This window comes from Coturnix japonica, chromosome 2, assembly GCF_001577835.2.
Source record: "Coturnix japonica isolate 7356 chromosome 2, Coturnix japonica 2.1, whole genome shotgun sequence".
Taxonomy (NCBI): Eukaryota; Metazoa; Chordata; class Aves; order Galliformes; family Phasianidae; genus Coturnix; species Coturnix japonica.
Genome location: NC_029517.1, coordinates 133,819,877 through 133,836,857, shown reverse-complemented (window position 1 = coordinate 133,836,857; position 16,981 = coordinate 133,819,877).

Genomic DNA, 16,981 nt, shown 5'->3' with positions numbered 1-16,981 from the left:
CAAGAAGCAATCGGCTTTCTTTGCTGAAAGGGTTGCTGCTGATGGAGGCAGCACATCCGAGACAAATCCTTATTGTGCCCTACAAAGGACATCCACAGCCTCGGGCATGACCTGAGTGTGGCTCATTAACATCTTGATTGAGGGGCCATAGAGATGGAGATGCAATGAAGGCTGAATGCGCTCTTGCCTCTTATTGCAGGGGAGATCTTCGGGGATGTTTGGAGTCACGGGAGCAGGGGATGTAAGAAAGTACTTGTCATACCCATCAGGTCATTTAAGGGCTGGTGAGAATCTGCTGTTGTTGTGCTGTTAACACTACTAAAAAGCTCAGCTCCTGGGTGATGGTCATCCTTTCTATTGACATCATAGTCAAGAGGAGAGGAGGAGGGGATTTTTAAATCACTTTTACTAATTCGAGGGAAGCCTAAGTTCAGGGCTCATCAAATTTCAACACATTTTGAGTTGCCGATGGTCAAGTGTAACATACAAGTTAATACAACCTATTCTTCTATTTTGTTTTGTTTTGCTTATTTGCTTATATATTTTGAGCAGGGGAATAAAAAAACGTCCATGCCCTGGCAAATAAATAACCTCCTCACCTGAACTGGACCAAGAAGACACAAGGCTGGCCCTATAAATCAAGGTTAGAGAGAAAATGGATGGTTGTTTCAGGCATTGTAAACTGTATATTTTCCTATGCAGTTGTTTTAACCCCTTTGTGATAGTCTCTCTCAGCATGTACGTGGCACAGGCCATTGCCACAAATTATGATATACAGGTCCAAATGTACAACTGTAAAAGAGCAAAGGACGAGGATGCAGTTCCTGCTGCCTGTTCATGAGGGACATGCACAAAACCATCTGCAGTGTCAGAGTCTGCAGGAAAAGTACGGTCACTTGCTGATGCCTGCAGAGAGCAGGACAGGTGGGGAGGCTTTGCAGGTGGCTGGGATGAGGGCAGCTTTCCCTTTGAGGCTTTAAAGCAGGACATGGATTAATCCTGTCTGGGATCTTGGGCAATCTTAGACTGCACTTTGCTTGTATAAAACCTTTTTGTTGGACCCTTTTTCTCTCTTTTCCCCTCTGTGACTATTCCACTCTAAGTGTTCACTCAGATGCCCTTTTCACTGAGGCTTGATAGCTTGTAAATTGAGAGTTAGAAGAGCTTATACACAGGAAAATTCCACAGGCTGTGACCTCTCCACCTTACAAAGCATCTCCTTTCCCCTGGAGACAGAGGAAGCGTCCCTAGGGGATCACTGATCACTGATGGGAACAGGGAATCAGATATGCAGGTGTGATAGGAAGGCTTTGCAGGGGCCCCCTCTGCCATGGACAAGGTTATCAACCACTATATCAGGCATTAGGTGATGCCCAAGGCCCCATTCAACATGGCCTTGAGCACCTCCATGTATGGGGCACCCACAACTTCTTTGGGTAACCTTTAAGTTAATTGCTCTTTCTGAACTCATGGCTACAAGCAAAGCTGGACTAGCTCCACAATCTTGACCCCTCTCCTTTTCCACCATCCTCATGGTTGTCCCCATCTGTCTGGTCCAACCTGTCTGTCTCCATTAGCCTGTCTCCATCTTTCTGTCCATTCACCCAAAGTGTCTGGAGCCCCTTGGGCTCATCCCTGTCCTCCCACTTCACCTGGCACCACAACAAGCTTCTGAAGCCATGCACAAGTGCTCCAGCTCCAGTGGCCTTTTCTTATTAATCTTTCCCTCTTCTTGGAGCTGTTGCCAATTAAGAGCAAGCCATTTGATCATGTCATAGTCCCAATGCCAGCAGGCAGACCTGATTGAGCACAGAAAGGGAGAGAGAGAAGAAGAGAGAGAAGGGAATAACAACAATAATAATAATAATAATAATATAGAGGAGGAGAGAAGAATAAAAAGGCAGCCTCTTCTTCCATCTCTCCTCTCACAAGGTAAAGAATCAAAAAGTCATTTGATGCATAATTGATTGCTTTGGAGTGACTAGCAAATTGCTAAGGAGCCTTGATTCTCTGGGTAATAAGCATGTGGAAAACACAGGGACGTTTTGACCGCGGGGTTGTATAGAGGGGGGGGGGTCTGGGGAGGAGAGAAAAATAAATACAAAAAGCACGTAGCAGCAACTAACTGCACCCGTGTGTGAGCTGAGAATATTTTAATGAGCATCAAGAACAAGGGATTCGCAGAAGTATGAGCTCAGGACAAAACAATAAATTAGCAAACAAAAAAAAAGTGAAACAAAACAGAAAGGGGATTTTTATACTTTTTTTTTCCCCCTCTCTGACAAGAAAAGCACAGAAGTGCTGAGCTGGCAGTGCTGGGACTGCAGGACTCTCTCCCCTCTTCTGCATCTCCAGAGCATGTGGGAGAGATGCTGCTTTAAGAAAAGGGCAGGTATGGCACTGGGGGGATGTGATTTAGTGGACGTGGTGGTGATGGGTTGATGGTTGGACTAGATGATGTTAGTAGCCTTTGCCAGCCTTAATGATTCTATGACTCAAAGCTCTGCATGGTGCATCCCATCACCCTGCTTGCTCCATCCTGAGCAGTCTCACCACCTATGGGTCATTGGCTTCCTAAATGAGCCAGCAAAAATCTGCTTCATTGTAAAGGTCTCCATGGCTGTTTAGCAGAGATCTGGGTGGAAGGTGTTAGGGCACTCAGATGTGTGATACACCCCTGTTCATTGCAGAGGAGCTGGGCTGGATGACCTTTAAGGGACCCTCTCAACTAAAATTGGTCTGTGATTCTACACTGTAAAGTGCCATGAAACCCTCAGCTGTGGACCAACTTCTCTGAGATCAAAATGTAGGAGATGCTGACACCAGCACCATGGTCCAGCATTAATTAATACACCTGTAGAGGGCCATCTGGACATAATTGCCACACACAACCCTCTATACAGGTATTTTGAGGAGTTTGCTGCCCTTTCCATCACCAGCCAATCCCTGCTGTCTACTCCCCATTAATATTGTGGTACTCTTTGCTTGGGTCCAGTCTCCCTGTTTGTAGTGACTTTCATAGAATCATTAAGGCTGGAATAGACTACTAAAATCATCTAGCCAACCCATCCCCACCATGTTAAGTCACTCAGTGCCACATGCTTTCTTTTCATGAACACCTCCAGAGGCAGTGACTCCACCATTACCTTGGGCAGCCTGTTCCAATACCTTATTACTCTTTCTGAGAAGAAATTTTCCCAGATATCCAACAAATACATCAAGACCTTGAATCGTCACTTGGTTTGCGAACTCCAGCCCCACCATGAGCTCAGCCCTGGGCAGCAGATAATCAGCAGCTCTGTTTTTTCCCCTATAAGTGACTCAAGCAAAGCCTGCATGCACCAAGGTGTTTCCATGGAGAGAATTGGTAGCCCAGAAGGAACTGGTGGGCTGAGTCCATCTCCAAGGCATAAATGTCTTTTCCTGCTTCCTTGTAGACTCTCATATTGGCAGGCAACTGCTGAATGTCATTAACCCAGCTCAGGCTGGCTTTCAGCCTCCATGCATAGAGCTTTATGTGTGCTGGTGGAGTGGGGAGTGGGATGCCCCATGGATCTATGTTGTGCCCCAGTGGTGTGTTTTTGGGGATATCTATGACCTGAAGCCACATACTATGCATTTACAGTGATGGGAGTTTCTTGGGCTGCTCATTAGAGGATTTGGTGGTGGCAATGATGGTTATGCTTATAGGTTCTAGTCCCAGTTTTTTCTCATAAAATCCATTTAATGATGTGGAGCTCATCCTTTGAGTCAGGCAGAACCCGAGTGCTCCCAATGGAGAATGTTTGTGGAAAAGACTGGAAGAGCTTAATGGGGTGGTGGGATAGAAGAAATAGCTCCTGGAAGTCTGCTCTTAAAGGAAGCAGCATTCCCTCTGCAGCATTTTTAGCTAATAGCTGTTAGCTATTATCATTATTATCATTACCTATCATCCTGTATTAATAGGAAAATTCATAAAGGCATCAGAAATTTGCCTTTCTGAATTTCTTAAGCCCTGCCCACTTGCTCTTGGGATCCATGGTAGCTACTGTATTGCAAAGGATAATGTTTCNCAACACACTATCCACAAAATAACACCGTGTGGGCCCTGGAAACAAAACCAGTACGACCAGATGATCATCATCTGCCAGAGCAATGATGCCTGATGAGCCCCCAGCAGGCAAATACTTCCTAACAGCTCTCTGTTCTGATCTTTGAAGCAGAACTGTTAAATACCTTAATCACAAAACAATTCAGGACCAGGAATTATGGATTTATGATGAGTATCAATTGATTTTATTCAGTATTATACTTTATCCCATACCTCCTCTGAGGTTAATTCTATAGTGTTCCAGGGGCTCTACCTGCACCTCTTTACTCTCTCTGTCCCAAGGATCTGATATCTCCTCTGGTCTACATTATAGCTACCTTCTCCAGCTGATCGACATAAATACACTACACTTAACAAAATTTTTTTACCAATTTGACAATTTCTCTTTCAGATCTGGAGAAGCATTTATGGGCTGAAAATCCACCTGCTACCTATGCTAAAGGTCTAATAAAGGTGTTATCCATCTCAGCATACTTTGCTGGTTTCTGTCTCTAGTTCTTAAATGTTGCTGCAGTGCACTCTGTAGTCAAATGAACTGTGGTCCTTGGTGTTCTGTGGACTTCCTCGGTTCAAAAAATACATTTCTCACCACTCTCTTATTATTACTATTCTTTTGCTATATCTCTATTCCCTCCCACCTGTGCTCCTCCATCTGGCTTTGCACATGATGAAAAATCAGAGCACCTTGATCACTGCATTTGATTCAGCTTCCAGCATCTTGCCCCTGGGATTCTGCTGCAGCTGATAAAAGCCCCAGAGACCCAAAAATGGGACTCAGCTGTCCTGGGGTGTGATCTGGGACGTGGCTTGGATCACATAGCTGGATAGTTTCAATGTGAAGAAATCTCTGTTTATATATCTTGTTGTTGCTTTGCAGGTTTCTTTCTCCGTTTTTTCTCATAGACTTTGCTTGTGGTAGACCCAATTTTTTTTGTCATGTAGCTTCTGAGTCTTCCAACACCTTCAGCCAATGTTTTCTTGCATGGAAGGGTGTCTGAGGGTGCCAGCAGAAGGTTGGATTTCTGTGTTTGTGTGGTTGTGCAGATGCATTTGTGTGCAGGTCTGGCTGTGTTGTATGGTCAGGGTGATAAATATTTCATTAGATATAGGCTAGTTTAGATGTGCTTGCAGATGTGCCTGCCATTTGTGTGCATGCATTTGCATATGTTGACATTTGTTGCATGCATGTGCTCATCTTTGGCTCCATATGTTTGCCAACACGGTTGTGTTGTTGATGGGCACCTATATGCCCCTCCAGTAATCAGTGGAGATCTTTCCAGACCCACTTCTTACATCATCCCTTTTCAAGGCTTTAATGGGCTTTGGGCTCAATTGCTCATCCAGCAATGCTGGATGAAACCTGGCAGCATACAACTGCTTTTCTGCTGAATGTCCACAAAAAAAAAGTCCCTAATGCATTGCATAGATGAGGAAAGGTGATGAAAAAAGCCTTGTGCCACCCAAGGGACAAAGTTCCAAGGCCACTTTCAAGGGTGGTGACAGAAATTCTTGTACCTTCTGTAACCACAAGACCACATCAGGAATAGTGGAACAGAACCCTATGTCTGGGTGATGCTTTATGGGAGGGGTTATGGTGATTCCACAGTAAACTACGGACTAGTCTAGGTCGGAAAAAAAACATTCAAAATCATCAAGTCCAACCATCAACCTGCCTCGTCAAGCTCCATCATTAAATAATATCCTTTAGCACCATGTCCACACATCTCTTAATTACCTCCAGGGACAGGGACTCCACCATTTCCCTGGGCAACACATTCCAATGCTTGACCACTCTTGTCCTGAAAAAAATTCTTCCTTGTGTACAATATAAATGTTCCTTGGCACAACTTGAAACCATTTTCTTGGTCATAGACTCATAGAATCGTGGAATCATAGGATTGTAGGATCATAAAATAATAGAATTATGGAATCATATAATTACAGAATCATAGAATAGTAGGACTGTAGGATTATTGAATCATTGAATAACAGAAACATAGGATCATGTTGAAAAAGACCTCTAGGGTCATCGTGTCCAACCTATATTCAGCCTTGCTGGGATAAGCTGGTCTAGCCAACACCATGCCCAGCACAGTGGTGGGTGCACATCACCATCTCCACTCCTGGAAAGTGTTGCCCAGGGCATCACCCTGTCCTGATGAATGCACCCCTCCTCCCTGCATACCTTCCCCACTGCTGGATGCTGTGCTGCTGGCAAGAGCTCGTTAATATTCCGACAGCTCCGATCTCACTCTCTAAATGAAGGCCTCTCTTAAAGAGGGGTTTATAATTGGGCCCCGGCTCCACCGCGTGTAGCCTCATCAAGTCATTGCACAGCGGCACCTCGGCAGCGTGCCTCTGAGAAGAAGAAAATCAGGAAAAGAAAAGGAGGGAGGGAAGGAAAGGGAAAGGAAGGGAGGAAGGAAGGGACTCTGAGCCCCCCTTTGAAAGGGAAGCAAAGAGAAGAGACCTGTCAATAGGATCAAGCTTATGGTGGCCGTGAAAAGCCTGGCAGCTCCGAGCTCACTGATGCTGGGGAGGGGGAGCAGTGGGAAACCACGGGTCGATCCGCTGAGATGAAGGCGAAATGACAGCCCCTGAGGCTGGCAGGGTTTGAAAGGAGAACACACAGGAGCCAAAACCTGCAGAGAGACACTTGCAACTTTTCACTTATTCCCTTTGACAAGACAATGGAGTTTTCTTTCCTTTTTCCCCCATCCCTCCTCCTCCCCTTGTTTTTTAAAGTGGGTCCCATAGGGAGAGGCAGAGAGTTCTCAAAGGATGAAACAACGGGCGTGATACAGAGGGGAAGAGAGAAGAGGGGGAGAAGGGAGAGGAATGGAGCTCATTTCCACACAGGACTCTGCTTTCCCAGGAGGAGGAAGGAATGAACCAAGAGGGGCATTTCTCTTCAATTGGAGTAGGGTGAATAAAGCTGCCCAGAAGCACTGCTCCTATAGCTTGGGGCATGGCAAAGGACATAAACCAAGAGGGAAGTGTCAGGGGGTTGAAGCGAGAGCATTCACTCTGGGGCAATGGAAAGTTTCCCATACTTCAGTGCAGTGGTGTGGGAGAAGAGCTGGTTCAGGATGGGGAAAGGAGAGCAGACTGGAGGGACTATATCCTTTTGAGCCTATCCTGTGCCCCTTGGTTCTGCTGCTGTAAGTTTACCTACAACCTGAGAAACCCCATGTCCCCCTCTTCATCTTGCTCACACAAGAGATTCATCCTGGGAAATGCTTTAGTAGGAGTAAATAAACATCACATGAAACTAGATGACCTTAAGAGTCCATTCCAACTCAAATGATTATATGATTTCTAATATTTTCCAATACAAAAGAGCCATATGGGAATGTTCTTTTCCATGAGTTTAGCCCTTAACTTCATGTCTGTTCAAGGAGAGAGATGATGTTTACAGGAGATGGAGCAAGGAAGGATGGGGCAGCCCTGTTGTCCCGTTTTCCAGCTTGTCCACATTGCCTCATGTTCTCCTACTGCGTACATCTGTGATGAGTCTGCCTCTATTGTCCCACTGAACAGCTATGGATAGCAATATGGTCTCCCATTGCCTGGTCTTCTGGTGAATGAGCCCAGCTCTTGGCCCCTCATCTTATGTTCTTTGCTTTGGTTCTAGCTACCTTGGTGGCTTTTGCTGGACTCATTTGCTCTCCTTCTCACAGCTGTGCCACAGTGGCCCTAATAAGAGGTCATTACAGTGACCATGTCCCCATCACGAACCTCAGTATCATGTTATATGGGCAGTATCAGTGTTCCCTTCCTGATTTCCAGCCTCCATGCCAGCTGGTGGATGACTGTAAAAAGATATTTCTATGATGGAGTTTGGAGTGGTGAAGCCCTAAGATCCTTGGGAGGAGACTTGCATGTCTTGAAGAGTAAGATTTTGTTTCCTGGTGTGAAGCTGCTTTATGGGGTGATCCCATGGGTGACATGGTGGGATGGTGAACATCTCTGAGTAGCACAAGAACATCAGTTGGCTAACACTATCCCATCACTCCTTCGCTGATGCATCTCCCGGTTGAAACATGGCACCTCTTGCTTGTCCTGTTGTGAGGCAAGGGTAGACCCTCTCAAAAGAGACCCAACTGCTAACTGAAGTCCATTACATGTGCCTGTTCTCTGTGTCCTTCATAGACCCCTTGCTTCTAGCATCTGAATGCCACCTTCCAAAATGCCCAAGTGTCCTGGCCTCTGTATACAGAAGCTGTTGGAAAGCTGGACTGAAACACGGTTCCTTTCTGCATGTGTGGTGGGTCAATAACAGGGAAAGTTTTTCTGAGCACTTTAGAGATTAGCTATAGCCCACATTTCATTTTCTGGACTACTAATGGCACAAAGAGTGAGCCTGGAATGAGTAGCTTAGGTAACTCTAGAAAGAGCAGGACATGAAGTGTCCCTGTTGCCTTTGCAATGCTCTGTGACTTGGCCTACATTTTGTTTCTAGTCACCCAGAGCAAAAAGGCTAATACATGATAACTGCAGATAGGAGGTGTAAACTGTTCTTTCTGCATTCTTGTTGTTCCTGTTGTGCTCCATGGCTATTCATAAATATGTTCAGCTTGCACCATGCCATCAGCTTGGTCTGACCAGCACCAAACATCACCTCTTCTCCATTTCTGGGTTAATGTTGAAAACCCAAATCCTGGTCCATATAAGTACCTGTCTTTCTTCTGAATCATAGAATCAAAGATCACAGAATATCTTATGTTAGAATGAACCTATGAGGATCATCAAGTCCAGCTCCTAGCTCCATGCTCTTCTCTTGGCTACTCCTTTTCACTAACCTCTGCTTGTGATTTTGCCATTGTAACCATGCTTGCACATCATAACTTTACATAATGATCTGTCCCAACTTTTATCTCAGATGAGACAAAAAGAGGGATCTTATCAATGTGTACAGATACATAAAAGGGAGGGTGCAAAGAAGATGGAGACAAGCTCTTCTCAGTGATGCCCCATGCCAAGACAAGAGGCAGTGGGCACAAAACAGAGCACAGGATATTCCTTCCGGCCACAGGTTGATCAGGGAGGTAGTAGAGTCTTCTTCCTTCTAGATTTTCAAAAGCTAACTGGACACGGTCCCATGCAACCTGCTTTAGGTATCCCTACTTGAGTAGAAGCTAGACCAGATGGCCCTTAAAGGTACCTTTCAATCTCAGCCATTCTGTGATTCTCTGATGCAGGGCCATGAGGTATGGAGAGGGAATTAGTGGGGACGATGTCCCCTTGGAGAGGTAACATGCCAGCCTTTGTCATGGCCTATTCCACAGCTGGATGATTGCCCTTGAGTCATGTCTTTATTCGTAGGGCATCTCAGCTGTCCCAGTATCAAGGGACATCAACTGTGTCAGCTCGTGTGTTGTGCATGATGTTGGCAAGACATACCCTACTGGTTGTGAAGCTGACACAAGGGAAGGCAAATGCACAGTCCCCCAGGGCAAGCCATCCACTCATTGGAGGAGACAGACAGCACAGTCAGGCTGTCTGGAGGGGCTGCTCCTCTAGAAGAGCACTGTAGCTACGCAGGGCACGAGGAAAAGGCAGACTGGTGGCTCTCTTACTCTGAAATGCTTAGTTGCTTGCCCTACTCTCTTCTAGGTGAATGAACCTTCAAAGCCCAACAGGGAACAGGACAGCATGGGAAGAATTCTCTATCATCATTCTCACCTTCATTTTGTATCTATCCTCTTTTAGATCCTCTCCCTCCCTCTTTGTCTTGCCTTTCTCTCAATCTTCTCTCCACCTTGGTTTTGTATTCCTCTTTCTCCCTTTATTCTCCCCTTTTTCTTTCTTTTCTGCCCTACATGGACACATCAACATACACACATTTGCACACTTATGTCTCCCTGTGTTGTCTAGCTGGGTGCATAGGAGCAGCTTTAGGCTTGACATTACCATAGGCAGCAGGTTAATGGAAGCCTACTTAAGAACTTTTTGTGTTATTTTCCCCTGATGTGTCTGTATGAATACCTGGCCCGCAGCATCACCACGGAAGATTGAAAATGCTCCTGCCATGGACCTTTACACGGCACATTTTAGGATCCCTGCTGTGTTTTCTTTCCAATAAGAAGAAAGACCTGTCAGCATTAAGCAAATCAGCCGTACGTCTCACCTCCCTGAGCTGTGTCACACATGAATATCTGAGGGTTTTTTTTCCTCCCCCCCTTCTTTTTCCCTTCTTTCCTCTCCTTTCCCATTCCTGTCCTCTTGGTTTTAACGAAAGAAAAGTTTAACGGGCTCACAAAGGAGAGCGAGAAATATCCATAAAACTCCAATTTAAACCTCTTTAACCCATTCCTCTGCTTTCCCTTTCAACTTGGTAGCGCAACCTTTTTTCTTCCTAATAGGAGGAAGGTTTGAATTTCTCAAGCAGCCGGAGGGGAAGAGGGAGGAGGAGGAGGAGTGTGGAGGGGAAGGAAGAGTTTCTGCATATGTGCAGCTGCTGTAAGAAGGGTTTGTAAAGGTTTAAGGGAATGGGAAAGCAGGGATGAAGTGATCCAAGACACAGGAGCTGCTGCAAGAGGAGCCTGGCTTGAAAGAGAGGAGAATCTCACAAACCAACACCAGAAAATCTTCCCGTACAGACTCTGGGATTGCTTGTTTGAGTAATTTATCTTCCTTTTTTTTTTTTTAATATTAAATTGGTACACAACTCTGATTGACTGCAACTGAGACATGTCACAGAGATGGGGTCAGAAAAAGAAGTAGGGTCTGCAGAAATCTGGCTTTCTTTTTCTGGCCATGCTGTACCTAGATAAGTAAAGTTGCTGATATCACTTCTGATTCCAGATGTGGGGCTGCTGGGCTGGTTCTGGTGCTTGGAGATTCATATTCTTAGGTGTATAAAACCCTTTCATGATTTTATCCACTTGGACCTATGCTGGTGATTCATCATGACCTCCAACCATTCTTGCTGCAATGCTCTCAGGTCACTTCAGCCTCCATCAGCCATGCATCCAACTCCTCGTTGCCTCTCTGGCTCCTGGGGTTTCTCCAGCCTCACTAAGGGTCGTGGTTCTGATGTATGTTCCCACAGATACAGTGCTGAGATGGTTTGTTCCCTGCATATCTTATTCTGCCAAGATGATTATAAAGGCAACTGGAAAGGAGAAGACCGTCACCACTTGGCTTGCCCAAAAGCTAGGAAGGAAGAAATATAGAATATTATATTGGAAGGGTCCTTTAAGATCATCTAGTTCCATCCCTCCTGCCTGAGCAGGTTGTCAGCCACTAGATCAGGCTGCCCAGAGTCCCATCCAACCTGCCCTTAAACACCTCCAGGGATGAGGTATCCATGATTTCTTTGCATAACATGTTTCAGTGCTCACCACCATCTGAGTAAAAAATTGCTTCTTAACATCTGAAGGAAGGACATCTACTCAACAATCAGAAGATTTTCCCTTGGTTTCCCCTTGATTTGGATGGGATGTATGGATTTTAGAGGCTTAGATATTTACATGTTGTACTAAGGGATGTGGTTTACTGGGGAGATATTGGTGGTAGATGAATGGTTGAACTGGATGATCGTGGAGATGTTTTCCAACCTTGACAGTTCTATGATTCTATGATTTTCACTGTAGGAAAAGGTAATTTCATGATATTCATCATGTGAAATGATCCTTGTTTTTTTTTTGTCTGGCAGTGGTCAGTGTTTCCCAAACACATATAATTGAGACATTCAAGGTCAGGCTAGTTGGGAATCTGATCCCCCTGATCTAGCTGTAGTTGTCCCTGTCCATTGCAGAAGAGTTGGACTAGATGACCTTTACAGGTCTCTTTTGACTCAAACAATATTACAATACTGTGATTCTCAGATTGCTGGGAGTGACTTGCCTAAGTGCTTTGGAGACACTGGGTTTTTATTCTTCCGCTGTAGATCAGAAAGGCTGACTTAGCTTCCCAGGACACATCTTTATTAATAAATTAAACATACTTTGGATCAGTCTGTGACACAGAGGCCACATGGCATGGAATATCCATATTTACCTCATTAAAATTTCGTATCCTTTTTGACACACTGGTCGTATCTAACTGCCTCTTGGGAATGACCTCTTGGCCCTTGATGACTGTGGAAATGCACTTGTGAATCATATGGGAGGCAGCTAATTGGGCTGGTCCAAAGCTGCACTATTAATTTAATGGTGATTGGATTCCGGGGCCTGAGCATGTTCCCTAGCACTGCCTTATCTCAAAGACAGTCAAACTCCACTGATTCAGAGGACTTGATGAAATTGCTTTCTACTGGGGGAGCCTGAACCATACATAAATGCCTTGCATAAATTCAAGAGAGTGAGTTGCACAGTCAGATGCAAACCCCTAAATGGTTGGAGTTGCCTCGTGCAATCCCAGCTTCCCACTGTGCCCTTCCTGACTCCTGGTGACTTACAGCCTCTTGGTTCTGGTTCATCCATGTTCCAGCTCATGCTGGCTGCCTATAGCTCTCAGCACACCCATCTGCCTGCTGATTTCATCCTTACTCTGCCTGGGACACACGCCAGGGCATGGGAATAACACATCTCACCTTCCCCAGGGTGCACTTCTCTGAGTGATTCCAAATTGCTGAACTGAGCAGAACCATACTGGGCTATCAACCTTTTACCTTCCAAACTCAGACTTGGTGAAATGAGGGGAAACAATAAGAAAGCAGTTCTGCCACTGAGTTGTGACAAAGCTAATATTTCTTTTCTGAACGCCATCATGCTGAGAGAGGGGGTTCAAGAGCTGTACCAACCCATGACATCCAAAGCAAGCTTGTTGTACTGCTATTGAGATGGCTTAATGATCTAGGGACACAGTGCTCCCTTCAAATGCAACAGATCCCAAAGGATGCCCTGATGAACCCTGCAGCAGAACAAAATCCTCTAAACCAACAGACAAGCTTATTTATTATTCATATTATTGTGCATTTCCTTCAGCAGCTCTTCACCAATGCATAGCACAGCTCTGCAACCACTTGGGGTGTGAAATGACAGACTGGCTCCCTTGAGGATGGAGTAGAGGGTCCAGGGGCTGAGCAAGCTGGTATTAATTCCTAGACTTTCACCCTAGGAGTAGACACCATTATGTTTTTCACATCCTATCCAAGTGGCTGCTGCCCTCTTATTCCCATGTATTGCTGGTGACAGGAGGGAAACTAAGGAATAAAACTGCCAAAACTCAATGAAGAGGCGAGTTTGAAAGAGTGTTGCCTGCTTGCCATCTGCCTACTATTTCTTTGTGGTCAGAAGTGGCAGGAAGACTGGTTGGGAGTTGGCAGCCCCAAAGACTATGTCTTTATTGGAGTTCCTGTTCCCAAGGCCAATGGGCAAGGGATGCACAAATTTACATTATGAAATTCTCCTATCCTACAAGACAGGGCAACAGTACTGGCTGGATGCCCTTTAATAGTTTACCAGTACATGCAGAGCTATTGGGAACAGAATCATATGGAATCATAGAATGGCTTAGGTTGGATGGGAACTTAATAATCATCCAGTTCCAGATCCCTACTTGATGTCCACTAGATCAGGATGCCCAGGGACCCATCCAACCTGACCTTGAACTCCTCCAGGAATGGGGCATCCAGAACCTCAGCAGACCTCAGTCTCTCTTGGGGCATTCATGGCCAATGTCAGAGGTCCTTTGACAATTCCATCCCAATGCACCAAAGAGCATTAATCACCTAAGCTTCCTCAGCACTAAACAGAGAGGGTTTGGTGGGGAAGGAGCCAACCCATCCATGGTAATCCTGAGAGTATCACCTGAGATGATCATTCTTCAGCATGGAGAAGAATGAGGGAGAAATGGGAGGTGGGAGGGCAGGTGAAGGAGGCAAAGGATGGACTTATGAGCACTTCCTGCAAAGGACTTTAATGCATCTTAAAGTGGAAGTCTTCATGTCCAATTCTTGTCACGGGCAGCAGGGCTAATCTGCTGGATACCATTTCCAGGGGGAAGGAATGGTCCTAGTAGTGGACAAGGCACTTTGCTCAAAGGGGCTGCTGGCTTTTAGAGGCTTTTATTGCTGCAACTCAGTGGCTCAGCAGAGAGGTGTGCTGCCATTAGAGTGACTCTAAAAGTATCCGAAGATTAGTGGTGACAGACTGACTGACCTGTCCCTTTCAAGCTTGGAGCAGATGAGGGGGAGAAGAGAGGAGAGAGAAACAGTCTCCCCCACCAAAAAGTATGGTTTGGGTTAGACAGTGAAAAACAGACAGTGCTGGTATCCAGTCTCTAAATGGACTTAGATCCTTTCCAATTATTGCCTCAAATCAGTTCATGTAGATGGAAAGGAGATTTATAAGCCACTCTCCCCTGGCACAGATATGTTTGGTGGTTTCCCTGTTTTCAGCAGGGCTGAGTAAAGAGTGTTTCGAGCTCTGAAGATATTGCCAATCCATTCTTTTTCAGGATTTTGCAGGGACTCCCAAGGAAAGAAATGGTCTGGCAATGACTTACTTCAGTGCCTTTGAGTTCCATCAGTGAAGAATCCCCACCACAGATTATCAAGCTTTGATTTTAAGGGGATGCTACTCTTGTCCCTCTCAGGCACAAACATCTTTCATGACAGGCAGAGTTATGCTAGAGAAGAGCAAGTAGTGTGGATAAAATCCTGTCTCTTTTCTCTATCTTAGTCCCCAGAACTTGAAATTGTTTCTGCCCCAGGTCATCATTTCATCCATGATCAAACCCTGGATGCACACAGAGTATGAACACATGGGAAAATTACTTTTTATATTTCCTAATGGTGATTAAATTCTTTCTGTTGTGGCTTTTCTCTTTAGAGATCCTGATTTTGGCCTTAGCCAGGGTTGGCCTGGTCAGGATGCCAAATTTGCCGCTGCTAATACAGCTCCTGGAGTCCCCCTACCATCACCAAACCTCACATCTATCTGCTCCCTACAGTTACTTCTCTGTGCTATTCCTTCACAATGGGCATTTCCTAGAGACAGCTCCACTATTCCACTGCTGAGATTATTTTTTTTTTCCTGTTTATTCTTCTTTTTACAGAATATATATCTAATTTCTTTTCCCTCCCACCTCCCCTCCTTCTCCTTCCATCTCCTAAGCTCCCTTCCTGTCTGCTTGCAAAGAGAGGTTTCGAGACCAATTTCAAGGTGGATTCAGTACTGGAAGATTGGGAAATTTAACATCAAGAAGTTGTTTGAGGCTGCAGACTGCTGTGTGCTCCCTCCTGAGATGGAGGAGTCCAAAGAGGCCCTTGGAAATGCAGCATGAGCTAATCAGGCCTGTGGAGAGGCAGAAGGACCCCTGGGGTGGATTTCTGCATAGGCTTCCTAAAGCTTTGCTTTCTAGGAAATGCAAGACAGATGAGGGATGAAGGCAGGGAATTTTGGACATGCTGTTCCCCATTCCTCTGCTATAGGTGCTCCTCATCAGGTCACCTCTCCCTTAGCCTTTGTTATCCCACCTGGTCTGTGATGACGGCAATGCTGAGGTCCTCTGTAGACACTGATAGAAACATGATGACACAGAGAGTTAATACAAGATAGGAGGAAATGACAACAGAGAAGGTTCAGGTTGGATACTAGGGAAAAAAGTTCTCAGAAAGAGTGGTAATGCATTGGAAGAGGCTGCCCAGGCCAAAGCTCTGCTGTTTGTTACACCAACCTCACTTCCCAACCAGTTGTCAACCACAGACTTGGGAAGGATGCATTTCCATGCAGGTTGCTGGAGAAGATGTTGAACAGCTGTCAGCAGCACTGGGTTACTTCACCACCATCATGCTCTGAAATGAATAAGCATAAGCACATCCCTCAGGGCAGGAGACAAGAGAGTTTTACCTTGTTCAGTGTGACCTGACAGACAAAAAGGTGATTCTGAAGTGCATCAGGCCCAGCACTGCCACTGACATAAAACTATTAGAGAGCATCCAAAGGAGGGCTACAAAGATGGGGAAGGATCTGAAGGGCAAGATGTATGAAGAGTGACTGAGATCCCTTTGTTTGTTTGGCCCAGGGAAGAGGAGGCTGAGAGGAGGCATCATGGTGACCTATAGGTCCCTTATGTTGTCCTACAGCCAATTCACATCACCTGCTCTGTGGTGACAATGACAGGACCCAAGGGAATGGCATGGAGCAGGTTCTCAATAGAGGGCAGTGGATGTAGAACAGGCTTACCTGGGCAGTGGTCATGGAGCACAAGGAGAGTTGGGGCACCAATCTCAGACATAGGGTTTGGGTTTTGAGTAGTCTTGTGTGGAGCCAGGAGCTGGACTCAGTGATTCTTGTGGGTCCCTTCCAATCCAGGATATGATTCTACCATTCTATGGCCCCGTGCAGACCATAAAAGTCCAAGGGATGGTTCTGGATGAGGATAATCAATTATTTTTCTGCATAAGTGGAGAGTATTTAAGCTGTATTAAGACAGGAAAAAAAGAGAAAGAAAAACCCAGAAAATTAAAACTTACCAAAAGAATCGCTTTTTGGGAGTGACAGCCATGCACACTCTTTGGCTTAATGTCTCACTTTTAGTTGGATGCAATGAGAATTTTTGCCATTTGTCTGACAAAGGGGATAGAAGAAGGGAGAAAATATCTTTGGCCAAGGGAGAAAAAGTGATGAATGAATTCCAGGTCACTAACACTGAGTTTGTCTCATTTTTTGCTGAAGAGCTGGCATCAAATAGTAAAGGCAGTGCACCGCAGTCAAAAAGTGACCTATTTATTTCAAGGGATTTGAAGAGCAATGTTTCCATTCAAACCTCTTTATCTGCAAAGCAGCAGTGAAGTGTTTCACTGTCAGCCCACATCTGATTTTATGTTGCTGGGAAGGGGGCTTCCTCTTTCATAGGAAGCATGGTAAGTATGTTTTGGTGCATACATCTGGTTTGCTGTCTATATCTAGCCTTAGAGATCCCTGAGGAGTTGGACCA